Source organism: Lithobates pipiens, unplaced genomic scaffold, assembly GCF_037356315.1.
Source record: "Lithobates pipiens isolate NorthernLeopardFrog02 unplaced genomic scaffold, aLitPip1_a1.2 Scaffold_27, whole genome shotgun sequence".
In the NCBI taxonomy this organism is placed as follows: Eukaryota; Metazoa; Chordata; class Amphibia; order Anura; family Ranidae; genus Lithobates; species Lithobates pipiens.
In genome coordinates this window covers 35,191,738-35,219,269 of record NW_027507788.1, presented here as the reverse complement: position 1 = coordinate 35,219,269, position 27,532 = coordinate 35,191,738, and the positions used below count along the sequence as shown (strand labels likewise).

General features: G+C 41.3%; 1 long non-coding RNA gene across 1 annotated transcript in view; it reads right to left on the bottom strand.

Moving 5' to 3' along the window:
- LOC143933766 (uncharacterized) overlaps positions 1-27,532 on the bottom strand; it is a 97,577-nt gene that overhangs the window by 35,542 nt on the left and 34,503 nt on the right. The window contains exon 2 of the long non-coding RNA XR_013263148.1: positions 10,664-10,860. This is a non-coding gene — a long non-coding RNA (uncharacterized LOC143933766). The remainder of the gene's footprint in view (positions 1-10,663; positions 10,861-27,532) is intronic.

Genomic DNA, 27,532 nt, shown 5'->3' with positions numbered 1-27,532 from the left:
AAAGCTATTGGCTACTTGCCTCTACGTACTCCTGTTGTACGTTTTGTACGTCACCTTATTCCAAACGATTGGATTTTCCGACAACTTTGTGCGACCGTGTGTATGCAACACAAGTTTCGGCCAAAATCCGTCTGAAAAAATCCAATGGATTTTGTGGTCGGAATGTCCGACTGTGTGTATGGGGCATTACTCCTAATTTATCCCTCTGAACAACACTGTAATATTGTCTAAAGTTGTCACCTGACTCTGCTTTAAAGGCGTGTTCCAGTCAAAACTACTTAACAGCAACATTAGCCTAAAAGGTAAAAACACAGCAGTATACAAACATAGGAAGCATTTTGCTGCCAAAAGAGCTGTAAAGTAATGGAAATACTTATGCCATCTATCCATATCTGCTGTGCTGAATGAATGCATTACATAAGAAATAAGACAATGGGGGTTATTTACTAAAGGCAAATCCACTTTGCACTTGAAACTTGAAAGTGCACTTGGAAGTGCAGTTGCTGTAGTTCTGAGGGGAAGATCTGAAATGAGGGGAAGCTCTGCTGATTTTATCATCCAATCATGTGCAAGCAAAAATACCGTTTTTTTTTTTTCCTTACATGTCCCCCTTATATCTACAGGGACTGCACTTCCAAGTGCACTTGCAGTGCAAAGTGGATTTGCCTTTAGTAAATAACCCATGATTATCCATGGGCTACCCATGATAACCCTTGATTCCATGTCAAGGCCTGCCTCCTTTTCAGTGAACATGTCCATTCAAGAGATGCCAGCCTGAGCTTTTCCTGGTTGTTAGTCCCCATCAACTTACAGAGAAGGAGCTCCTGCTGCAAGTCTGGTTTAAACTTTTAGCTACTTAGGGGCAAGTAAAGTTAGGCCATCTAATTTAAAGCTGAACTCTGGGATTTAAAAACAAAATTACCCTTGCAGTGGGGCCCGTCTGCCCTGCAGTGGTTATATGCTTCTTAGGTCTAGGGGTAGAAAAATAAGCTGTAGTTACCCCACACCTCACTCAATGTTTTACAACCAGACCCTCAAAGCCTCTTCTCTAAAGAGCTCTGGAGGTTTTCATCATGAACAGTGCAGTCCTGCAGTGTATATGAGGACCATAAGGGCCCCCCTTACCACAGTCTGGGGTGTCAGAGAAAAGAGGAAGGCGTTGGCTGCCTGTGGAGTGAGGAATAAGGTAAATATATTGCTTATTCATGTAGTACAGACCCCAGACCAGGCTAGCTAATTTATTCCAGGTTCCATTCCCAGTGAGGCACATGGCAGTCAGGCACACATCAGTTGATAGTCTCTCAACACCATAAACAGGTAGGGCATGTCTTTTTGGAGTTTAATTCTGATTCAACTTGAGTGGGGTGTGGGGTAAACCTTAGAATACTCCAAATTTAGCAGAAAGAGATAATGGAGGACACTTCTAACTGTGCTGTGTCTTTAGGGTGCAGCCACCCTCTCGAAGTCAGTGACAAGTGAACTACAGCTCAACTGACACCATTTCAAAGGTAAAATCCCGAGCCAGAAAACTGGAATGAGCTCTCCCAAAAGTCTCAGGGATTTCGGGCTGGTCCTCACTGTGCCCTGGGTACTTGAATGCTTTCCTCCAGTACATGCCCACCTCTGACTTCCTGCGACTGCTCTTATGAACTCAGGACGTGTGTCCCCTAGCTCTAGCTGGAGCTGAGACCCAGATAACCCTTTCTAAACTGCCAGTTCCAGAGGGCCACAGCCCTCAGGTTGGGCCTCCCCCACGGGACATGGACCCTGCTGTTCCAGGCCCCAGCCTACTTATACCAACCTCAGCCCCCTACTGGCCATTCTTCTTGCCAGGGACTGGATGAATCAGTATGAATATGCAAGTGAGGGTCTGCTTCTTCCACCCACTAAATTCTTGAACCTACCAAAAACCAGGGGAAAGCAGCTGAGCCTGCCATCAGCAGAAACCAGAACAGCCAAAAGCAATCAAACTTCACTCCACTGCTACAGGGGAGCCAAAAACTAAATTGTTATCAATCTAGCCAAGAGGGTGCTACATTTCTCTAATCCAACACTTAATGTAGAATGAAACTCATCATATCATTAAGGCCCAAATATTTGGTGTCAGTTTGCTTGAGTCTCTAATATACAAATGAATACTGAATTCTTAAAAAAGTCGCTTACAAAAAATAAATGAATTGCAGTCACATAACCGCTAACCCATGGCGCGTGTTCTCTCTCCTACGAATGGAGGGCGGAGCTCTCTTTGCAGCACTGACACCAGTACGAGAAGTGACACTTGGATCTCAGTCAACAATTTAGCCCATGCACGATAGAGAAAGCCTCAGAAGCGCTCAATGCTTTGGAGTAATGAGGCACCATGGCTTCCAGGTTCTGACAACGCTATGGGGATCAACAATTTCAGCAGCTGATCCTTGTTGTCAACCCAGAACATACAAAATAAAGAGATATTGAGGGCAACAGCAGAAATAACAGGTAAAATTAATATGTAATATGGGGCTGTAAAATTTGAAAGGATGTCATAGATCATACGTTGTGGGAACCTTTTAACGCATACTCTGTATTTTTGGCTGGAGAGACTTTTTAACAAATCGTTAACTTGCAGTGAGGGATAGGGTTGGTAGTGTAAAGGTATCCCAGAGTTCCGCTTCAAAACAGAATGTTCTTTTGCTTTATTCTTTTTTTTAAGTATTACCTATAGACCATCTTGTAGAGTCTATTCATGGTGCTACTGCCTGATGGAACAAAGTATTCATTCCCTCACAAAAGGTTCTCTGCAGGAGCTACTTTTATCTTTTGCTGGGAAGCGGATGTGTAATAGGATGGTTCTATCCCTAACATAACTTTGGCATATAATCACACACATAGGTAGGACTTTATGGACTTGTGTCTTTTTTCAACCTCCTCTACTATGTAACTATGTAACTATAACTCTCTCCTGATTCCCTGTAAAAAATGCCCCCTTTACAGTGGTGGTCAGAAGGATACTCTCACAAAAAGCTTAAAATATCATTGGTGTCATGTACCTATCTCTGCCAAGTGGTCTTACACCCAGAAGTATGGAGGCTTCACGGGATCGGAGGACAATCACTCATAACGTAAGGAACCCTCATCAACCTCTGAAGAAACCCTAGGGTTCCACGAAGCATTGGTTGAGAATGGTGAATCTAAACAAACACTGCCCAATCATAGCTGCTGCACGATTTTATGTCTATATTTTCTTTCCAAAAGAAAAACCCCTACATTTACAGTAGCAATCGAAAGATTGCTGCATATATTAAAACAAGTAATAAGTGTGTAACGTGTCAATCTCAGGACTGGATGATAACAAGAACACTTTAGCAGGTAAAACTTCAATATGTGCATTTTGTCTGTGTATGTACCTATTGGTCTAGAGCAGGGATCTCCAAACTCCAGTACATGCCCGCCAAACCTCCAGCTGTTGCAGAACTACAAGTCCCACGAGGCATTGTAAAACGCTGACATTCACAGACATGACGGTATGATACGAATTGTAGTTCCTGAACAACTGGAGGGCCATAATTTGGAGACCTCTGGTCTAGAGCAGTGGTCTTCATACTATGGCCCTCCAGTTGTTCAGGAACTGCAATTCCCATCATGCCTTGTCATGCCTGTGAAAGTGAGAATTTTTGTCATGGCTCGTGGAACATGTAGTTCCGCAACAGTTGGAGGTCCGTAGTTTGAAGATCCCAGGTCTAGAGTTATATTTAAAGCAGCAGAAGCGCAAATACAAAATTATTCTTATTCTGTTCTGGTTTTGGTCAACTAATCTGTCTATCAATGAGGTTTAGTCACAAAAGTGCCCAAAGAAACCATTGAGTAACTAGACTAGCCAACATCTGCCAAAAACTGTATAGACTGAAGCATGTCACCATCAATACATATGGCCACATTTTAAACAGAAAGAACCAATAAAACACTTGTTGACCAGAAGGTTGCAACTGATTAGTACTTTGAAAGGATTGTTTAAGTAGTCTTGCATAATTTTTGGTACATTGTAGATCAAATCTGAAATAACATTTTGCTTTTTTATCCAGTTGATCCAAGGAATATCCAATAGCATCATGGGGGTTCAGGAAGGATTCCCCCCAGTGGAGTAAATAGGATCATGCTTTATTGGGTTATTTTGCCTACCTCTGGATCCGTGGTCTCCAAACTTCAAACACCAATAAAGGAGCACTATTCTTCCCATTGATACCAACAATGGGGAACTATTGCTCGCCCTAATACTAATGATGGGGCATTGTATACTCCCACTGATGCCAGGACATTTTCTACACCCACTGGCCACGGTTTGCCCCCCCCCCCCTAAAGTTGGAAAGACAATAAACTGGCCCCTTGTTTAAAAAGTTTGGAGACCCCTGCTCTGGATCAGTTAGGAGTATGGGATAGTGTATATGGAGGTTGTCTATTTGTGTGTGTGTGCGTGTCTTTTTTTTTTTTGGTTGGTTGAACTGGATGGACTAGTGTCTTTTTTCAATCTAACTATGTAACCACTGTTTGTAAGATGGGTGCACTATAAATGGATGACTGTCTGATATGTAAGCAGAGCACCATGCTTTGCAAAGAAGGGAGAGAGATCAGTGAGGGAAGGCTGGGCATCTCTTGGAAAAAAGCTTTTTTATTAATTTTTGGGTGAGGCCCTCTGTCATGTTTTAATTGCTGCTCGAGTCTGTCTTCATTGGGGAGATTCACCACTCTGTTTGGCCAGATGACTATTATCACGAGACCGAAACTGAATGGAAATCCAAAATTTCAAACTTGCCCTGAAATAAAAGGTAAGGGGAAAGCTTCTGATTGGGGACACCTGTCACTGGTCTTCTTCTCTTTTGAGAGATTTCTTTCAAATTTCTGTTGAGTCTTTGAGACAGAAATTAAAGGGAAAATTTGCCAATGGCACACAAATGAAAAAATAAACTGGCATTGATTTTAAGGCCCCTTTCACATGGGAGAGATTCCATTCTGATCAGTAAGGGATGAGCTCACAGGTTCCCTGCTGACTGGAGTAGAGCGGGCGGATGACACATCTGTGTCTAGTCAGTTTCTGCAGACCGGAGATGGACAAAGCCCACTCTGACCTAATGGTGGCCAGGAGTAAACAGACTCCACTGTCCGTTTACCCCTGAATACCCTTTGATCTGCTTTGTGAAGAGAATGCAGCCCATTCTGTTTCTTTTTATGCAAACCCGGCCAGACCCGGGGGTAGGTGGGTGTAAAACAGACACAAGTCCATTTACACTCACCTGTCCATAGGGATTAATGGACCTTTCCGGTCAGGTCCACTTGAAAAACTGACAGGCGGACCTGATCAGAATGGCCCTGTGAAGGGACCTAAGGGCCGGTTCACACAGCGAGGCGCGGCGAGGCGTCTCCGACTTACCTCACCGCGACCTGCGGGGAGCTCAGCGGCGACTTGCAGAGGACTTCTGTATAGAAGTCAATGCAAGTCGCCCCGAAGTAGTACAGGAACCTTTTTTCTGAGTCGGAGCGACTCGAGTCGCTCCTCTCAGAACGGTTCCATAGTACTGAATGGGGGCGACTTGCGGGAGCGAGGCGAGGCGAGCCGTGTCGCCTCGCCTCGCCTCGCTGTGTGAACCGGCCCTTACTCTTCCCCCTTTCTATTCACAACAACAAAAACAAAATGTTATTGGCAGTAGATTGTCACTTTGGTGCTACAGGCATAAGTACAATTTTACTGGCTGGCTACATCACCCAAATCTAACTGGATATTTATGGATAGAAATACCTTTAAATTCTAAACAACTTTCCAAATTGAATTGGAATATTGGATCATCCTATCATTCAATCACTGTGGCGGCCTAGTTTATATCATTACATAATAACGAAAGTTAAAAGTTTATCTACAAATTTACCCACAAAATAATTATCACTTTCTAAAACTGTTATGCCCCGTACACATGATCGGATTTTCCGACAAAAAAGTTGGATGTGCACTTGTTGGCTGAAAGTCTGACCCTGTGTATGCTCCATCGAACATTTGTTGTGGGACTTTCCGCCAACAAATGTTGGCTAGCAGGTTCTCAAATTTTCCGCCAAGAAAACTTTGCTGTCGGAATTTCCGATCGCGTGTACACAAATCTGACGCACAAAAGTTCACGCATGCTCGGAATCAAGCAGAAGGAGCCCACTGGCTATTGAACTTCTGCACTAAATGCAAGTACTTATGTTCCATTGGTGCCCCTCGAATGCCTGGGTCTCAGTGGCCAGCCGAGGTTCTAGAATTTTACGGTTAAATGTCAGGGGATGGGGCTTTGGGGACTGGAGAGATGAAGAAACCTATTAAGAGTGAAATATGGATGCTGCCATAGCTGATCTCCTTCTTAAAATGGTAGGTGCCTGGCTGTCATGCTGGCTATCCTGCTTTAAATGCTTTAGTTACTTAGGCTGGCCATAGATGGAGCAAATTTCGGGTCACTGTCAATGTTGATGGGGGAATTCCTCCCATGGGCTATTGTGTTCTCCCATAGGGGTGGGAGAAATTGTTTAAAGCCATCCCCATAAGGAGAACACCGATCAGAAATCCTTCCTGATTCCCAATCAGATATTCCCTGGATCAACGTTCCCTATAAATGTCAGTACCCAGTTATATTGTGTACATTTAGGAAATAATCCAGTCCTTTTTTTAAAGTAATCTACTTAGCTGACCAGAACCATCTCTGGAGGGAGTCTATTCCACCTTTTCACAGCTCTTACTGTGAAGAAACCTTTCCATATTTGGAGATTAATTCTCTTTTCCTCTAGACGTAAAGAGTGCCTCCTTGTCCTCTGTGATGACCTTAAAGTGAATAACTCAACCCCACATTCACTATATGGACCCCTTATGTACAGTGGTGTGAAAAAGTGTTTGCCCCCTTCCTCATTTCCTGTTCCTTTGCATGTTTGTCACACTTACGTGTTTCGGAACATCAAACCAATTTAAACAATAGTCAAGGACAACACAAGTAAACACAAAATGCAATTTGTAAATGAAGGTGTTTATTATTAAAGGTGAAAAAAAATCCAAACCATCATGGCCCTGTGTGAAAAAATGATTGCCCCCTAAACCTAATAACTGGTTGGGCCACCCTTAGCAGCAACAACTGCAACCAAGCGTTTGCGATAACGTGCAATGAGGCTTTTACAGCGTCCTGGAGGAATTTTGGCCCACTCATCTTTGCAGAATTGTCCTAATTCAGTTACATTAGAGGGTTTTCGAGCATGAACGGCCTTTTTAAGGTCATACCACAACATCTCAATAGGATTCAGGTCAGGACTTTGGCTAGGCCACTCCAAAGTCTTCATTTTGTTTTTCTTCAGCCATTCGGTGGTGGACTTGCTGGTGTGTTTAGGATCATTGTCCTGCTGCAGAACCCAAGTTCGTTTCAGCTTGAGTACACGAACAGATGGTCGGACATTCTCCTTCAGGATCTCTTGGTAGACAGCAGAATTCATAGTTCCTTTTATCACGGCAAGTCTTCCAGGTCCTGAAGCAGCAAAACAGCCCCAGACCATCACACTACCACCACCATATTTTACTGTTGGTATAATGTTCTTTTTATGAAATGCAGTGTTCCTTCTATGCCAGATATACTTGGACACACACCTTCCAAAGAGTTCCCCTTTTGTCTCATCGGTCCACAGAATGTTGTCCCAAAAGTCTTGGGGATCATCAAGATGTGTTGTGGAGAAATTGAGACGAGGTTTGATGTTCTTTTTGCTCAGCAGTGGTTTTCTCCTTGGAACTCTGCCATGCAGGCCATTTTTGCCCAGTCTTTTCCTGATGGTGGAGGCATGAACGCTGACCTTAACTGAGGCAAGTGAGGCCTGCAGTTCCTTGGACGTTGTTGTGGGGTCTTTTGTGACCTCTTGGATGAGTCGTCGCTGCGCTCTTGGGGTAATTTTGGGCGGCCGGCCACTCCTGGGAAGGTTCACCACTGTTCCATGTCTTCGCCATTTGTGGATAATGGCTCTCACTGTGGTTCGCTGGATTCCCAAAGCTTTGGAAATGGCTTTATAACCCTTTCCAGACTGATAGATCTCAATTACTTTCTTTCTCAATTGTTCCTGAATTTCTTTGGGTCTCGGCATGATGTGTAGCTTTTAAGGATCTTCTGGTGGACCTTACTGTGTCAAGCAGCTCCTATTTAAGTGATGCCTTGATTGTGAACAGGTGTGGCAATAATCAGGCCTGGGTGTGGCTAGAGAAATTGAACTCAGGTGTGGACAACCACAGTTATAGTATGTTTTAACAAGGGGGGCAATCACTTTTTCACACAGGGCCATGATGGTTTGGATTTTTTTTCACCTTTAATAATAAACACCTTCATTTACAAATTGCATTTTGTGTTTACTTGTGTTGTCCTTGACTATTGTTTAAATTGGTTTGATGTTCCGAAACACTTAAGTGTGACAAACATGCAAAGGAACAGGAAATGAGGAAGGGGGCAAACACTTTTTCACACCACTGTATTTGTACATGTTGATCATATCCCCCCTTAATCTCCTCTTCTCAAGAGAGAATAAATTCAGTTCCTCTAATCTTTCCTCATAGCTGAGCTCCTCCATGCCCTTTATCAGTTTGGTTGCCCTTCTCTGCACTTTCTCCAGTTCCCTGATATCCTTTTTGAGAACTGGCGCCCAAAACTGAACTGTATGTTCCAGATGAGGTCTTCTTACTAATGATTTGTACAGGGGTAAAATTATATCTCTTTGCTCTCTTTGGAAACCGCAGCTTGGCGTTGCATACTATTATTAAGCTTATGATCTACCAAAACCCCCAGATCCTTCTCCACTATGGATTCCCCCAGTTGTACTCCCATTAGTATGTATGATGCATGCATATTCTTAGCTCCCAAGTACATAACTTTACATTTATCAACATTGTGTATGTCTAGCCAAACACAAACATGAAGTCATATGGTTATATTCTACAAACATGCATACTTATGTGAACAACACATAACTCCAGTACTGCTGCTGACTTGGAACTGAGGACTATGAGGCTAAATTCCAACCTGGTCAAACGTTTTTCTCTCTTAATGAAGCACTCCAGGGATCCTTCATATGGGTGGCCTGTATACCAAATAAATAACAAAACTGCAAGAATCAGGTATAGAGGTGGGGTAATATCTGTGGGCACCTTAACACTATTGGTTTGATTGGTTTACAATGCCAAAGCTTTGGCATATTACTGTTTTTATTTATGAAGTGGGGCAGACTGTAAAACAAGGATTGGTCTTTATTGCAGTCTGTGACCCTGGCAGGGTGACCTCCTCAACCCTTGGTGCTACCACGAAAGAAAGGTTCTTCTCTCGAGTACTTTCTCCAAAACGTCAAACAGAAAGAATTAAGGTTTCCATGGGATTATATAGAGAATGCACTCCACAGAGCTGAACCAAGATGTTCAGGGCACAGCAAACCAATGGCTGTCACATCTATTGTGAGCTTTAGTAGATCTCATGCCACCATGGTCATGGATTGTGATAAGGTTTTGAAATCTGTCTGAGACCTGAGTTAACCCAAAGCAAAGAAAAAGTCTTTAATTATCTTCCCCTTTAGTTTAAATGCAGTTTATATTTTAGGCATGGCATACCAAGCACAATTTATCTAAAAAAAAGCATTCCAGATTTTACAACCCTTACATCTGTTACACATTTTATCATTTCCCCCAATTACCTTACATCTATGACTCAGAGTTATTAATTATTTAACCTTTGTGTTTTATCTGTGCCTGAAATGAACCCTCTGTCTAGTGGTATGGCTTACTTGCTGGTAGCATTCCATGTTCGTTGTGAATATTTCAGCTTCGATGTCATGGCAAAACCCCAGGGAAAGATAGGAGGCTGTACAGTTATCTCCTGTGATGTTATCCTCAACTATACAACCTACTACCTCATCCCGGAGTTCACCGGTCTGAGAATGGCAAGAAACGATGGCCCAGTTGTTTTGGAAGTATGTACGTACGTAAGGTTCCTTCTAACAGTAGTAACATGACTTAAACAAAATGAATCCATAAATCTTACATCCAAAAAGTGCTGATCACACTGTGTTTGACTACAGCAAGTTGAATATCATTTGAAGCAGTACCAACAAAATAGTCATGCAATCAACTTTTCAATCTTCACTGTAGGAACCCCATTACATGCTTAGGTGATATGGAACTTTTCATGCCGCCGTAGCTAAGCCGACACAGACCCGCACACTCGAGCTTGTGAGAAGGGCACAGCACAAGTTCGGATCTACGGGTTTATGGCAACCAGCAGAAGATCTACACTATATACAAACCAGCTTCTTATTAGAAGTACACACAAATAAAAAATCCCAACGTTATAAAATGCTTCAGTGACTAAAAATAAAGTATGCTTTAACTATAGCAAGTGCCTATGTGTAATTAAAGATGGCACATATTTTGGACCTGCATAATTGCTTGGATCAACTCATCTTCATTCTAATAAACTAAATTTTCTAATTTTGGTTTGAAAACAAAGCTGTAGTCAATGAAACATAAAATAAAGCAAGGAACCCTTTCCTCCCGCTGCATAATTCTTAATGAATAAAGCATGTTAATTGTTGCAGAGAAGAAACTGTATCATCATCGGCTGTATACCCTTTACAAAATTTCTTTATGGAATTCATAGTTTACCTTATCCACTGCTTCCTAATACCCCGGCGTTCCTATGCGTCCTCTCCCCATGCTTGTTTTGGAAGTAACGGCCATGTTAAATGCTGCCTGGTGGGGGTGGAGGCACTGGGCCCTGTGCCACGACACTGAAGGCGGTGTTGCGTTTTCGCGGCCTCTCTTTCCTTCCTCCCCATCCCCCTGGGCAGTCTCCGTCGCAACTGAAAGGAACAAAGGAAAGCAATGAGCAGGGAAATGCAGGACACACATTGGCGCAGACTGGCACATTAGCTTGCCATCGGTCGGTCTACAAAGATGGAAGTATTCCCTCACCTTCCTCCATACCAATGTCCAGTTTGTTTTTCTCATACTCTTTACGTTTTTTTTTAATCTTCAAAAGTGATCATAAATTAGGCTCTGAAAATTTCCATAAATACATTTTTTTTTTTCATTTTAACTACACAACTAATTATCTACTATCATGTCCTCTAGAATGCTTCTTTCATTATTTAACAATCATCTCCTAGATTTTCCCATCTTTGCCCTGTCAACTTGTTTTCAGTACTTCTGTCTAATTCTTACCTACTTCCCGAACCCAACCAACCTCGGGCTTGGTCAGTCTTGACTCGTTCTACTTATTCGGCCTTGCCCTCATCTGTTTGCATGCCCAGTTATCCTAATTCATCTTTTTACTCCTCCCTTTTAACACTGTATTGCCGCTGTTTCTTCCTTGTCTCCACCCATGTCTCGGCTTTCTTTTCGACACTTCTTCTCCTTGATACGTCTCTCTATATTTTTTCCTCCACTGCAATTTCCTTCAGTGTTCACTGTTTTTTCCTCCACCCATCTTAGTTTACTGCCCTCCCTATATCCACCACTCCTGCTCCTTTCCTGGCTTTCTATTTTCCCTTTTCTATTCTTCTTTCCTATCCCGTAGGATACTAAGATTTGGTTTTTGAGCTCCAAATCAATACAAGGAGGCCTGTGAATCCCACCAACCCTTGCAGTGCCTGCCATTATTAAATAGACATGTTCTATACTTTTGAAAAACACAAGCAATATATTTGTATAAATATCTATGATAATCAATGTACAACCAGAGCAGTCCTTTTACTCTAAATCGCCAACGTCAACCTTCAGAGCATCCTGGCACAGTAGATGTTAAATTAGAAGGCATTCCCGAACAAGGAAGACTGCCAAACCTCTCAGCATGTGCTTGTCGGAGCAGAGGCCAAGAACATTCTCTAGCTAAAGCTCACTAACGGATAAATATTGTTATCCTTCAATTATATTATGCATTGTATTATATGTGATCATATTACATAGCATGGTACAATCAGATAAATGTATTCAAATACGTAAGTCGCTGCCCCAAACGTTATTACTGTCTAAAACTGGCCATAAAAATGATTTTGGTTTGCAAACGACCCAACCATCCCATATTAAATATTTCTCCCAGTATGAATATCACCTATTGCAGCCTTTCTCAAACTATGGTTGGTCATGTACAACCATCATGACCTTCAACATGTGTGAGTGCTTCCTGGAGTCCCGGTGTTCACAATTTGGCACAAACTACATTACTTGGATCTCTGTATGGTTTCCCCTTCCTGCCCTCCTACCTTTGGAGGCAAGGGCTTTGGCATGTATATGCCCAGTATGTACAACAAGCATTTCCAAAGAATTTCTAAATCTTTCAGCAAGGCCCTAGCAATTTTCTTGATGTTTTTAAAGACTAAGTCAACTGTTTGTTAAAAATAATAAATACGTAGTGACCATGGCCATGCTCTGTACTGTTTAGTTTGACCAACATATTTACTCTTTTTCCCTCCAGGTTTCCCTTTCCTCCTCTTCTATCGTTCCCTTTCTTCTCTCTCTTTTTTTTTTTTTTATCTTTGGAGTATTGCCCCACATTCCGCACTCTGAGTTTTGGGTTGCAGCCCTTCCTGTACCATTTTAGTTAAGTGTGGTGACCCTTTCCAGAAGCTTTTGATGTTTAAGTCGCATTACGCCCCATATGAGACTGATATTTGTGGAGAAAATTTGATTGTGGGCTGTACCATTGTTTTGACTTTTCTGGTTTGCTCTTTATTCATGACTCACCAGTACCTTGTCTATCATTTGGCATACTCTTTTATACCTCATGTTTTGATACTATTAATAAAAAAGATTGGAAAAATAATAAATACACCTATACTAATTAATAAAAAAAAAATCACTTTTTTGGGGGGGGATTGAAGCATGCAAAGCATTCAAGCCACGATGAGTGGATTTTGGGTGTATTGCTCTGGCTCCTGCAGAAAATTTCTTCAGCTGAAAGTCTGTACCAAGGGAGGGACCATCAGTTATGGAGCTGGATGAAGTATCAATGGGCTACAAGTGCTCCATTAAGAACTACAAATCCCTCTTCTGCAGTAGAAGATGGGATTTGTAGTTTATTCCCATCACACATTCTTGTAAATGAATGGCGCGACTGTGCGGGCGAAGCCTTACAGCTGTGCCAACTTCAAATAAGGACAGGAGCTGGAGAGGAGAAGAACCCTCGGATTCTGTAAAAGGAGACGGGGTCGGTTTTGGGTTGGTGGGCAGCAGGCTGTGACCGAGTTGCATGTTACACCGTAAATATGGGTAAACATGGTTAGAAAGGTGGACTAACGTACTGTATAGCCACTTCAGCTCCAGAAGGTTTTATCCCCTTCATGACCAGGCCATTTTTTTGCTATTCGGCAATTTAACTGGTAATTGCGTGGTCATGCAACGCTGTACCCAAACAATATTTGTACAATTTTTTTTTCATACAAATAGAGCTTTCTTTTGGTGGTATTTGATCACCACTAGGTTTTTTTTTTTTAAATCTGATCGAAAAAAAACAAAAAAAGCTTAAAAAAGAAAAAACACATTTTTTTACTTTCTGCTATAAAACATATCCAATAGAATTTTTTTTTTTTTTTTAATTGAATTTCTTTATACATTTCTGCTAAAATGTATTCTGCTACATGCCTTTGGTAAAAAAAAAAGTCCCAGTAAGTGTATATTAATTGGTTTGCGTGAAAGTTATAGCGTCTATAACAGGGGTCTTAAGCTGGCGGTCCCATGATGCAGTCCCATGATGCATTGCAAGGCTGACTGTTACAAGCATGGCAGAGGCATGATGGGACTTGTAGTTTCACAACAGCTAGAAGGCCACCAGTTTGAGACCCCTGGTCTACAAACTATGGCATATATCCTGGAATTTTTATTTTAGTTTTTTATACCACTAATGGCGGTGATCAGCGACGCATAATGGAGTACGGCGGAAAATCTGACACTAACTGACGTGGGGGCAGCACAAACTTTTTTTTTTTTGGATGGTGGGAGGAAAGGGGATTAGAACCCCTATGTTGATTTATACTGCTATCAGGACCACTGTTGGAGAGATCTCTCTAAGCCCTTGTACACACGGTCGGACATTTCGACAACCAAATACATCGGATTTTGTCCGTCGGATTCTGTCTGTCGGATCTTGTCCGAAACTGTTCCATACACACGGTCGGACAAAGTTGTCGAAAAATCCGATCTTTCAGAACGTGATGACATAATTTCGTTACGATGGGACTACGTTCAGGCTAGTAGCCAATAGCTTTGATGTAGGAATTTGATCTGAGCATGCGTGGCACTTTGTCCGTCGGAGTAGGCTACATATGATCGGAGTATGTCCTATCGGACCAGTTGGTCGGAAAATATTTCCAACATGTTGTAAAATTTGGTCCGACGGATATTCCGACGGAAACAATCCGATGCATACCACACACAGTCGGGTTATCCGACAACAGTCCGATAGGACACATTCCGACGGATTCTCCGACCGTGTGTACAAGGGCTTACACAGCCCCAGATAGCAGTAAAAACTTGAAGTTTGCCTGGACATAAACTTTATTTTGTAATACTGACTGTCCCTTTAAACAAGCCACCAGCAGCTTTTAGCAAACACTTATCAAAACTTGTTTCAAAGCCTGCTAAAGACCACCCATATCTTGTTTAAAGTAACAGCCAACATACTCATTAAGATCCGAACATCCCCAAACTGGAGCGGAAGGCTTTAAAAACAAGGTGCTTAAAGCTTGCTAAAAGCTTTGCAATTGCTTTATAAAAGCTTGCTGCACACACTGCACCTACGGTATACTGCTACTAGAGAATATCCCATTACTGCTAAACACATATACGTTAACATCTTTATATTTTAGCAGGTAGACACAAGTGTATTTTTACATACTGTCAATGATGATAGACACAGGTGTGTTAGTATACACATTTGATTTATACACAGGTAGGCTCGCGTTCCCATGTATGACTCAATACAGGTGGGTTCCTTTATGCAGACGTACAGTTGCCTAAGGTACTGATTCATCAAGCTGCCATCCCACTTAATACACACTTAATAGTGCTAAGATGGTTTCTGAGTAATTTTAGCATGCCTTAAGTGCTATTTAGCACACCCTATTGCAGTTTGATGGATCAGATCTTTTGATCATTTTATAAAGGTATTTTATCAAGGTGAAGAATCTCTGCACATTCCTCAGGTGCCTGCATTTAATAAAATGATTAAAATACTGTATATACACCTGTTTGCTGATGCTCCAATACCGTGTGATATCTGGCTACATACCGGTATATTATAGACCTGTTAACTCACTGGGTATATTCCTATATACCTCATATATCTCATCACAGATAGGCACAGGTGTGTTTCTAAATATATTTGACTACGTTACAGGTAGGCACAGATGAGCTTCTATATTTGTTATATTACAGGTAAGTACAGGTATGTTACTATCTATGTCTTGTTACAGGTGGGCCTAGGTGTGTTTCCATATCTCACTACAGGTGGATGAAGGTCTGTCCCCAAATTTGTCTCCATATAGGTCTCATTACAGGTAAATATGTCTCTGTATATATCTTGTTACAGGTAGACCAAAGTTGTGTTCCCATATACAGTATGTCTTGTTGAAGGTAGACACAGGTGTTGTCCTTTATTTGTATAGTTACAGGTAAATCCAGTTGTGCTCCCATACAGTATACTTATTACAGGTAGACAGAGGTTTATTCTTCTACATGTCTTGCTACAAGAACACATAGGTGTACACCCACATCATATATAACCTATTTTAGGTAAACACAGGTATGTTTCTTTACTGTATGTTCCCATTACATGTAGACAAGGTACATCAAGTGGCACTGCAGATAGACATGTGTGTTTCCATATAGTTCACATTACAGATAGACCCAGGTATTTTCCTATAAAGTTCACATTACAGATAGACCCAGGTATTTTCCTATAAAGTTCACATTACAGATAGACCCAGGTATTTTCCTATAAAGTTCACATTACAGATAGGCACAGGTGTGTTCCTATATATGTCTTGTTATGGTTAAACACAGGTGTGTCCCTATATATGTCTTGTTACAGGTAAACACAGGTGTATTCTGATTACAGATAGACACAGGTGTGTCCATATATATATATATATATATATATATATATATATATATATATATATATATATGTCTTGTTACCGGTGGGCATGGGTGTGCTTTCATAACAGGTAGACACAGGTGTGTCCCTATATATGTCTTGTTACAGGTGGACATAGGTGTGCTTTCTTTATAGGTAGACACAGGTGTGTTCCTATACATATATTTTGTTACATGTGGACATAGGTGTGCTTTCATTACAGGTAGACCCAGGTGTGTCCCTATATATGTCTTGTTACAGGTGGACATAGGTGTGCTTTCTTTATAGGTAGACACAGGTGTGTTCCTATACATATATCTTGTTACATGTGGACATAGGTGTGCTTTCATTACAGGTAGACCCAGGTGTGTCCCTATATATGTCTCGTTACAGGTAACATGTGTGTTCCTATATATGTCTTGTTAGAGGTGAACACAGGTGTATTCTGATTACAGATAGTAACCGGTGTGTCCCTATTTATGTATTTTTACAGGTGGACACAGGTACGTTCATATACTGTATATGTATTTGTTCCCATTGAGTTCATTACAGGTAGACACAGGTATTTTCTCATATAGTTCTCAGTACAAGTAGACACAGGTGTGTTCATATATATTTCTTCTTACAATTTCTTGATACAGGTGTGTACCCAAATAAACGGTACTGCAGATAGGCAGGTGTGTTTCCATATAGTCCAGGTATTTTCCCATACAGTTCTCATTGAAGGTAGATACAGGTGTGTACTCACATACGTGTTATTGCAGGTAGACACAGGTGTGTTTGTACATTGCACGTAGACACAGATGTGCCTCTTCATACAATGTGTTCCATTATAGGTATACGCGTGTGTATTCCCATATATGTCCTGTTCCCGGTAGTCACAATTGTGCTCCTTTTATATGTCTTTTACAGGTAGATATAGGTGTATTCCAGCATATGTCTTGGTATAGGTAGACATAGGTATGTTTCAGCATATTTCTTGTTTTAGGTAGATGCAGGTGTGTTCCCATATGTCTTCTTATAGGTAGACACAGGTGCCTCTCCATATGTCTTGTTATACATAGACACAGGTGTGTCTCCATATGTCTTGTTATACCTAGACGCAGGTATGTTCCCATATGTCTTGTTATACGTAGACACAGGTATGTTCCCATATGTCTTATTACAGTTAGACACAGGTGTATCCCCATATGTCTTGTTAGATATTAGGTGTGTCTCCATATGTCTTGTTATAGGTAGACACAGGTGCCTCTCCATATTTTTTGTTATACATAGACACAGGTGCGTCTCCATATGTCTTGTTATACATAGACACAGGTGCGTCTCCATATGTCTTGTTATAGGTAGACACAGGTGCGTCTCCATATGTCTTGTTATAGGTAGACACAGGTGCGTCTCCATATTTCTTGTTATACATAGACACAGGTGCGTCTCCATATGTCTTGTTATACATAGACACAGGTGCGTCTCCATATGTCTTGTTATACGTAGACACAGGTGCCTCTCCATATGTCTTGTTATACATAGACACAGGTGCGTCTCCATATGTCTTGTTATACATAGACACAGGTGCGTCTCCATATGTCTTGTTATACATAGACACAGGTGCGTCTCCATATGTCTTGTTATACATAGACACAGGTGCGTCTCCATATGTCTTGTTATACGTAGACACAGGTGCCTCTCCATATGTCTTGTTATACATAGACACAGGTGCGTCTCCATATGTCTTGTTATACGTAGACACAGGTGCCTCTCCATATGTCTTGTTATACGTAGACACAGGTGCGTCTCCATGTGTCTTGTTATAGGTAGATGTGCTTCTGTATACACCTTGTTACAGATAGAGACAGATGTGTTCCAGTATATGTCTTTTTCTAGGTAGACACAAATCTGTTCCTATATATAGCCTATCTTAAGCAGGCAGGTGTGCTTCCATGTAAATTCCATTACAGGTGTGTTCTTACATTACAGATTGACAAATCTGAAAGATATCCATAAACAGTGCCACTGGCTTTCGGAATGCAATATTATTGTTATTAATGCTCAACTTAGTTACCATGTATAGTATGATCAGGATTATGGTCCAATGTGTGAAATTGTGCAAATTATAATGGTATTAGTAAATAACTACCCAATCTTTCTTATTCCTGAGCAATATCTTTAAACTGAATCCATGATGCTTCTGCCTCTGAAGATGTTTCATCTTGCCCTGTTCTAAGAAGAGGAATTAACCAAAGTTTGCAAGGACTTTTCTTCATGGAAGTACGGTTGATGGAGCAGCATGAAGACAATTAGATCCGGCTCCCACAGCTAAAGAGCGATAGCAGATTTATTTCCTATTGAAGGGAAGGATGGTGGCATGGAGCAATGACTGAAAGCCCTTAACGTTGGTTCAATCCTTGTTGCTATGGGAGCTGAATCATAGTCATCCACTTAACAATGCATTGGGCACATGCCAGATTGTCTCCTCCTATGTGTCTCCCTCCTTCTCTTGCTCCAACACTCCCTCCCTCCTCCTGGGTCTGTCTGTCTCTAGCTCCTCGCACCTCTAGTTCTACAAAATATCGCACCTTTGTGTCTGGCACGTCTCTCCCGTTCTTCTATCTATTTCTTAAAAATTACCCGCTCATTTGATCTCCTTCGGCCAAAATCCATTTTAATGTGTTGCCTTTTTTTTACGGTTATTGCCCATTTTTTGGTGAATCCATCTGCTTTGCGTACCTTTTAATCGTTTTTTTTTTTTTACAATTTTTTTTTCGCCTTTTTGTCTCTCGCCCATCCCCGTTGCTTGCTTTTCCTAGGCTTCCCCTCCCTCCCCCCCTCATTAATTCACAACACGCAGCACTGCGTCTGATGCCAGGATACCAGGCTGGCACCCACCATGATCCCCGCCATGCAAGGTGCCACAGAAAATAATTTCTTTTTCTGTACATCGTTAAAGCCGTTTTATCAAAAAATTTTACTCTGCGCTGAATTTTCACATTTTCTTTTGTCTGCAGATGCCAGCCTTGGCCGTTCCTTGGGCACAGCTAGCGACAGATCATTCGCTGTTGTTGCAGGGGTTAACGCTACGTGATCGTAATGGTCCTGTTGAGATTGCTTGGCACGTTGTCATAAGCCGTTAGCCCTTTATGAGTTATTGCGTCTGCTGCAGTTGCCACAGCGAATTCTAACCGCTTGGTGCGCCCCCGCTGTTGCGCCGTTCATGCATGGCTGTCAGTGTTGTGACAAGAATGACTATCTAACCATGACCTGCTGTATCTTCTCCTACAGCTGCCGGCAATCTTTCAGCAACTGTAATGTTTATCAAACCTTAGCGATACACAGTGGTTCATGTAGCTCTTTCTCTGCAACGAAGGCCTATTCTCTATTTCCCGGTAATAACTCTGATGACATACAAGGGGCAGTCAAGCGTCAAATTGTGAAATTGGGGGACTTAATTATGGCTTATACCAGAATGTGCTTAAAAATTGTTGAAGGCTGCTTCGCGCACTATAGATGCTGTACAACAGTATATGACTCAGTTGACAAAATTGAAATAAACTATGTCAGGCAAGGGAGGAGTGGAGAAGGTGGCGAGGAGAAGGGAGGCAGATGTAGTATGGAAGTATGTTGGAACATTAAGTTATAAAATCAGGTGCCAAAGTCTGGACTCTCAAGCAAGAGTCGGGTCAACTGTAACTATTGAAATAGATACAGTAGCTGTGATCATGTAATGGTGGTCCTCAGGGTTCCAGTTGGGTGTAGCCAAGGGAGTGAGATAAAGGCTCAGAGAGCAACCTGGGGTATCCACCATAAAAATAAGAGTAGAAGCGAGAATGCCATTATGGTCTGTAAGAACATTATAAGGGTGGTCCTTAGGATTCCAGTGGGGTATAACCAAGGGAGTAAGATAAAACTCTTGGAACCTGGGGTATCCACTGAAAAATTAGGAGGAGAGGTGGGAGAACCCTAATAATGTCTATACAGATGACATTATAAACACTATAAGGGTGGTCCTCAGGGTTCCAGTGGGGTATAACCAAGGGAGTAAGATAAAGGCCCAGGGAACAACCTGGAGTATCCATGAAAAAAATAAGAGGAGAGGCGGGAAAGCCATTATAATGTCTATGCAGACATGGTCTGTATGGAAATTATAAGGATGATCCTCAAGGTTCCAGTGGGGTATAACCAAGGGAGTAAGATAAACGGCCCATGGAACAACCTGGAGTATCTACCAGAAAAATAAGAGGAGAGACAGAAGAGCCATCATAATGTCCATACAGACATGGTCTGTATGGGCATTATAAGGGTGGTCCTCAGGATTCCAATGGGGAATAACCAAGGGAGTAAGATAAAGGTCCAGGGAACCTGAGGTATCCACCTAAAAAAATGGGAGGACAGGTGGGACAGCCCATATAATGTCCATACAGAAGACATTATTGACATTATGACATTATAAGGGTGGCCCTCAGGGTTCCAATGGGGAATAACCAAGGGTGTAAGATTAAGGCCCAGGGAAGATCCCGGAGTATCCACTTGAATAAAATAAAAGGAGAGGCAGTGGAGTCCTTATAATGTCCAAAAAACATTCCCCTCTGGGTCATCTATATACATTGCATGGAGTACAACAAACTTTGAGTCCTACCTTTTTGTCATTCTGGAGAAATAGCTGTTGGTTTGTCTGTGTGTCGATGCATGGAATCTGTATTGGAGTGTTTTTCTAATTATCAAGCAGCTGCTGCACTTGCATGGCTCTAATGAGGAAAATGCCAGGGTCTGCATCCCTTTAGAGGTGATTTCCCATTGGGAATAGCTCACCAAAAATGTAATTTTTGTTGCAGGGGATGCTCAAAATCGAATTTGTATCTTAGGCAGACTTATTATTTATTTATTTTTTTTCTCTATTTTTTTTTCCCCCACGAAACATTATTGAATATAGAGCTGCATTATTTTGGGCCCTTTATATATTCCTGCCGTTCAGCTTTAAACCACGCCTTTACCTCCAGGAATAAAGGATTGTCTGTTTTCTAATTCCGACACTCCTCCACAAGTAAACGATGATCTGATAGGAATGGCAGAACTTTCCTCTGGAGCTGCACAGATGTTAAAAACCAAATGTGATATTGCGCTGACCTTTTACAGGCCCCGCCGTCATCAACATTACATAAATGAAAGCAGAGAAAAATACTCTTATGGCCTTCAACCAAACAAACAAAGGATTATTGAGGCCTTCTGCGATTTCCCGGATGCGCCAAAGAGTTTTTTTTCATTTTTTTTTCTATATCGCATTTGTCTCTTCCTTTAACCGAGATACAAAATTTCCACCCAGAAAAAAAACTTCTTGGTTGGGACTGTGTGGTCCCACATTTAGTGCTGTTGTCTTGGGAGTCTGCCAATGGTCAATCCCAAGAGTGGTATGACCCTTTTGAACAATTGTTTCTTTCATAGCATAGATTATCATGGTTTATTAACAAATGTTTCCTTAAATTTTGGGTCACACAGCAATATTTGAAGGTAAAAAAATAAAAAAATAAATAAATTATATATATATATATATATATATATCTATATCTATCTATCTCTATCTATCTCTATCTATCTCTATCTATCTCTATCTCTATCTCTCTCTCTCTCTCTCTCTCTCTCTCTCTCTCTATATATATATATATATATATATATATATATATATTTATATATATATAGATATATATATATATAGATAGATAGATAGATAGATATTGTTTTTATTTGTTATTATTGTTGTTTTCAAATGTTTTATTACCTGACATTGCTTTTTAATTTAGTTTTAGTATTGGAGAAAAGTTTTAATTAGTTTCCTCATGGGTTTAAATGTTACAATGCACATCATATTTCAGGTGACATGTTTACAAATCTATACTGCTGCAGTTAATGTTGTATTCTTTCTGAGATGCGTTTATTGCACCAAAATGTTCTTTGCTTTTATTTTGTATTTTTTTTTTCAATAAATTATATAATATGTAAGAAAACAATCATTAAATGTAATTTTAATGGGACTAATAGAACTATCAGAATATGACTTGATCCCACCCTCTTGTGATACCCTGTACAGCAGGGCTCAGACTGGGCTATTCTAAGGACCATCACATTTATATTTTTTGAAAAGGAACACGGGAGAGGAGAAATATGACCTTATCAGTCTGTTACGGCTTTTTCACTGTCCAGTTATAGGCGGGGAGCCGGAAGGTGACCAGGCTGTGTTGTTCAGGTCATCAAGCTGGCTGTGCAGTGTAAATCTCAGAACTGGATGGGCAGAAATACCGCGTAAACTGTATAAGTCTGTTTGCCAGGAGTTCAGCTTTAATGAAAATAATTTTTGATGTCCCTTTGATGTGGTGAAGTTGTCCTGTCCCCTTAGCAGAGAAACTCCCCCAAAGCATAATGTTTCCACCTCCATGTTTGATGGTGGGGATGGTGTTCTTGGGGTCATAGGTAGGGTTGCCACCTCATCCCTTTAAAACCGAACACATATGAATTACACAGGTTCTGTGGCTGATTAAGGTGGTAATGAGACTCACTTGGCGCCTTATCTGCATAAAATTAGCCTCAGAACCTGTGTACTCCATATTTGTTTGGGTTTAAAGAGATGAGGTGGCAACCCTAGTCATAGGCAGCATTCCTCCTCCTCCAAACACAGCGAGTTGAGTTGATGCCAAAGAGCTCGATTTTGGTCTCATCTGACCACAACAGTTCTCACCCAGTTCTCCTCTGAATCATTCAGATGTCCAATAGCTAACTTCAGATGGGCCTGTACATGTGCTTTCTTGAGCAGCCGGACCTTGCAGGCATTGCAGGATTTCAGTCGTTCACGGCGTAGTGCGTTACCAATTGTTTTCTTGGTGACTATGGTCCCAGCTGCCTTGAGATCATTGACAAGGTTCTCCCGTGTAGTTCTGGGCTGATTCTTCACCATTCTCGTGATCATTGAAACTCCACGAGGTGAGATCTGGCATGGAGCCCCAGACCAAGGGGGATTGACAGTTAGTTATTTTGTGTTTCTTCCATTTGCGAATAATCACAACAACTATTGTCACCCTCTCATCAAACTGCTTGGCGATGGTCTTGTAGCCCATTCCAGCCTTGTGTAGGTCTACAATCTTGTCCCTGACATTCTTGGACATCTCTTTGGTCTTGGCCATGGTGGAGAGATTGGAATCTGATTGCTTCTGTGGACAGGTGTCTTTTATACAGGTAACAAGCTGAGATTAGGAGCACTCCCTTTAAGAGAGTGCTCCTAATCTCAGCTCGTTACCTGTATAGAAGACACCTGGGGGCCAGAAATCGTGCCGATTGACAGGGGATCAAATACTTCTTTCACTCATTAAAATGCGAATCAATTTATAAAACTTTTTTTGAAATACGTTTTTCCTGGATATTTTATCCTTAAAATTATAGATTGATAATTTCTTTGTCAGTGGGAAAATGTACAAAATCAGCCGGGGATCAAATACTTTTTTCCCCCTCACTGTATAATCTCTGCGTCTGTTTTTTTTTTATTTTAGGTAATTGTATTGTATAGTGGTAATAGCATTAGGTAGGGGTAGGCACATTGCTGCACCAGATTGTCTCAGATTATTTTGCATAGTTGCATATTGTTATCTGCAGATGTAACATTGAAAACACTATAATTGACCCCTATGGTCTGGCAGGGGGTACCAGCAGAAACCCGTGGTGTGTCTGCACATGTGGGTTGGCCATGACATCATCTTGGCCTAAACCAGGATTAAGGAATTAATAAAGTTTTTACTTTTTTACATTTTTTTTTTTAACTGAGGCTCCATTCACACTTTGCGTAGCGGGAACACGATTTGTGCGGGCGATTTCCATGTGATTCTGTGTGGCGCACATAGAGTAACCACATTCACTTCAATGGGCTGCCTATGTGCTTCACATGATTTTTAAAGGCGTGTTTTGCGGCAATTGCTGTTGCAGCCAAAACGCACCGTGTTTGGGGTGCCATTTAGAATGAATGGCACTGAAACACGTGTCAGAGGTTTTGCAGCGATTTGGAATCAGGGCAATTACGCTCACGATTCCAAATCGCCAAGTGTGAATGGGGAACAATTTGTAAGAGGGAGAGGGGAGGAGGCTGGAGATAGGAAAGTATAAAAATTTGCAAAGTTCACCCCTTAATGCAAACCGCTACAGATGCATTACCCTCCTTTTCCTCCCCTGTTCCCCCATTCAGTCATCAGGATTGGAAGCAAAGTAAATGCATTAATTAAAGGCCAGTGAGTCCATACACCCCTCACATTTCTGTAGATGTTTTATTATATCTTTTCATGTGACAACACTGAAGAAATTACACTTTGCTACAATGTAAAGTAGTGAGTGTACAGCTTGTATAACAGTGTAAATTTGCTGTCCACTCAAAATAACTCAACACACAGCCATTAATGTCTAAACCGCTGGCAACAAAAGTGAGTACACCCCTAAGTGAAAATGTGGGCCTAATTAGCCATTTTCTCTCCCGAGTGTCATGTGGCTCGTTAGTGTTACAGGGTCTCAGGTTTGAATAGGGAGTAGGTGTGTTAAATTTGGTGTTATCACTCTCACTCTCTCATACTGGCCATTGGAAGGTCAACATGGCACCTCATGGCAAAGAATTCTCTGAGGATCTGAAAAAAAGAATTGTTGCTCTACATAAAGATGGCCTAGGCTATAAGAAGATTGCCAAGACTCTGAAACCGAGCTGCAGTACAGTGGCCAAGACCATACAGCGGCATAACAGGACAGGTTCCACTCAGAACAGGCCTCGCCGGGGTCCACCAAAGAAGTTGAGTCCACGTGCTCAGCGTCATATCCAGAGGTTGTCTTTGGGAAATAGACGTATGAGTGCTGCCAGCATTGTTGCAGAGTTTGCAGTGGTGGGGGGCCAGCCTGTCAGTGATCAGACCATATGCCGCACACTGCATCATGCATGGCTGTTGTCCCAGAAGGAAGCCTCTTCTAAAGATGATGCACAAGAAAGCCTGCAAACAGTTTGCTGAAGACAAGCAGACTAAGGACACTAAGGACATAGACAAGGACATGGATTACTGGAACCATGCCCTGTGGTCTGATGAGACCAAGATAAACATATTTGGTTCAGATGGGGACAAGCGTGTGTGGTGGCAACCAGTTGAGGAGTACAAAGACAAGTGTGTCTTGCCTACAGTCAAGCATGGTGGTGGGAGTGTCATGGTCTGGGGCTGCATGAGTGCTGCCGGCACTGGGGAGCTACAGATCATTGAGGGAACCATGAATGCCAACATGTACTGTGACATGATGAAGCAGAGCATGATCCCCTCCCCTCAGAGACTGGGCCACAGGGCAGTATTCCAACATAACGACCCCAAACACACCTCCAAAATGACCACTTCCTTGCTATAGAAGCTGAGGGTAAAGGTGATGGACTGGCCAAGCATGTCTCCAGACCTAAACCCTATTAAGCATCTGTGGGGCATCCTCAAATGGAAGGTGGAGGAGTGCAAGGTCTCTAACATCCACCAGCTCTGTGATGTCATCATGGAGGAGTGGAAGAGGACTCCAGTGACAACCTGTGAAGCTCTGGTGACCTCAATACCCAAGAGGGTTAAGGCAGTGCTGGAAAATAATGGTGGACACACAAAATATTGATACTTTGGGCCCAATTTGGACATTTTCACTTAGGGGTGTACTGACTTTTGTTGCCAGCGGTTTAGACATTAATGGCTGTGTGTTGAGTTATTTTGAGGGGACAGCAAATTTACACTGTTATACAAGCTGTACACTCACTACTTTACATTGTAGCAAAGTGTCATTTCTTCAGTGTTGTCACATGAAAAGATAGAATATTTTCAAAAATGGGAGGGGTGTACTCACTTTTGTGAGATACTATATATATATATATATATATATATATATATATATATATATAGTTTGTATACGCTATAAGGTTTGCGAGAGCCAATCAATATACACATATCGGTATTATTTTCACCAAAAAGCAGAATGCATATTGGCCTCAATGAACAAATTTGATTTTTTTTTTTACTGGCTATGTTTTATAGCAGAAAGTAAAAAATATAGTTTTTTTTTTCAAACTTTTATTTGTTTATAGCACAGTGGTGATCAAATATCCCCAAAAGAATTTATTTTTTTGGGGAAAAAAATGAAATAAATGTTATTTGGCTACAGTGTGGCAAGACCGCAAAATTGTCAGTTAAAGTAATGCAGTACCAAATTGCAAACAATGGCCTGGTCAGGAAGGGGGATAAATCTTCTGGAGGACAAGTGGTTAAGGAAGCCTTGATATTACAAAGCACTGGCTTGCAGGGTCACTAATCGCCTTTCTCAACATGACGATGACCACTAGAGGGAGCATTTGATAATCTGAATATGAAATACTTTAGTCATAAGTCAGAGATGATGCTTTAAAAGCCTTTATTAAGTGTAACAAAGAAAAAATATATAATGAATACTGAATACAAACTTGACCACTCCGCTGTTTTACGCTAAAATGTCAATGATTAAAGCGTTATTACCCCAGCATTTCATATTCCTGATATGTGCCTGCTGTACCATGTACTTGTATGAGAAAGTCTCCTGTTCTCTTTTTTTCCTTACGTTGTGTGAAATCCCTGGTGTCCCTGCCAGCCTCTCTGCTTTCCTGTTAAAAACTGACCACACTAGGCTGGAGAGCACAGCATGGTCAGTTCTCTAGCTTTAATGGGAAGTCAGCCTGTTCTGCTCCAATGATCAGACTTGTGCTGACATGCCCCCTCCTCCCTGCACAGCCATTCACTGGGAAGATCGGTGTGCTTCTGCTTCTCCTCCCCCAGCAGCAAAGGAATGTAGTTCCGTATAAAAAAAAGAGAAAAGAGTATTTATAATGTATTTTTTTTTAAATATCTATACACAAATGTTTTGCCTTTCATTTCAATTTTAAACTGATTAGGTTGTTTTACAAGGCGATCATTTACAATCACTTTAAAGCGCCTCACTGGAAGATGATTGTCCAGACACAAATTATCTCTAAATAGGAAGAAAGATTTTATTACAGGGCCAACGCATTTTAGAGGCCAGAACACCCCCCCCCCCCCCCTTCATCAGGGCTCTAAGGATACAACATAAAAAATATAATGGAGAATAATATATAGGAATAGGGTGAACTATAAATATATATTTTTTATCTTTTTATATATATTTTATCTAATTTGTATATATTTTTCTTTTTTTTTTTTTTTTTTGCATCCTTACAGCCCTGCTGAAGCCACCGAAACACGTTGGATCTGTAAATAATCTTTTTTTTTATACTTTATAGTAAATTCTGACTGATCTGTTCTGTCTATCTGTATGTCTGTTGTATCTTTTTATCTGATATGTCCATCCATTCTGTCTATCTAGTTATCTATCTA